We start from the raw sequence: 890 nt of genomic DNA on the forward strand, positions 1-890 counted from the left end.
TGCAATAACATTTATAGCATTAAGAGGAAAAAGAAGATCCTCTCCAGGTCAAAATGACTCAACATGAAGGTTAAGAAAGCATAAATACAAATGAATGAAGCTTAAGCTTTGGTGGGGAAAAGTTGAGACATTTTAAAATGGTTTTTGCATGCACGCTTAAAAATAAAGATCCCTCAAAGCATCTTTGGATCCTCAACTCTTGACCATTAGAAGAACATTTAGAAGAAGCTTTAGTGCATTGAAAAGCATCAGAGGTCAATAAAGCCAATAAGGAAGCTTCATTTTTAAGAGGTGACGATGTGTTTGGGCCTGCGGTCAGAGCTTCAGTTCACATGCTGCTTTTTCAGGATCACGATTTGTGAAGCATTTCTCAATTCAGGCCGAATCGATGCTCATGGTGTTGGTTTTGGAGCAAACTCTCACCGATGCGAGGCTGTCGAACTCTCTGCGATGCACAGAACGCTGTGATTCATCGCCTCACTGTCCAATCATTAACCACACGATTAGCACAAACTCCGGCCTGTTTGTCTTGTTGGAAGCGATAAGCTGAAGCTGAAAGCTCTGATGATCGAGAGCAGATCTGTTGTGCTCCAGATCTCAAACTCTGCTGTTGTTTCATTCAGGAAGGGATAGAGTTTAATTGATTTTAATGACTAACAGATAATCTGCTGTGATGAAAGGATTGTGAATCAACAGATAAGGGACTAATAAGACAAATGCACATTCATCACAGCTCTATTGTGCTCACATCAGATAACAGGAAACAACATCTGCCATATTAACAGGTCACCGTGTACTTTGAAACCATTGCAGGTTTCATGGAACATGGAAACAATGCATCTTTTAGACATTTGAATGATTAGGTATCAAGAAGGCAAAATAAACAGATA

This window comes from Carassius carassius, chromosome 39, assembly GCF_963082965.1.
Source record: "Carassius carassius chromosome 39, fCarCar2.1, whole genome shotgun sequence".
NCBI lineage: Eukaryota > Metazoa > Chordata > Actinopteri > Cypriniformes > Cyprinidae > Carassius > Carassius carassius.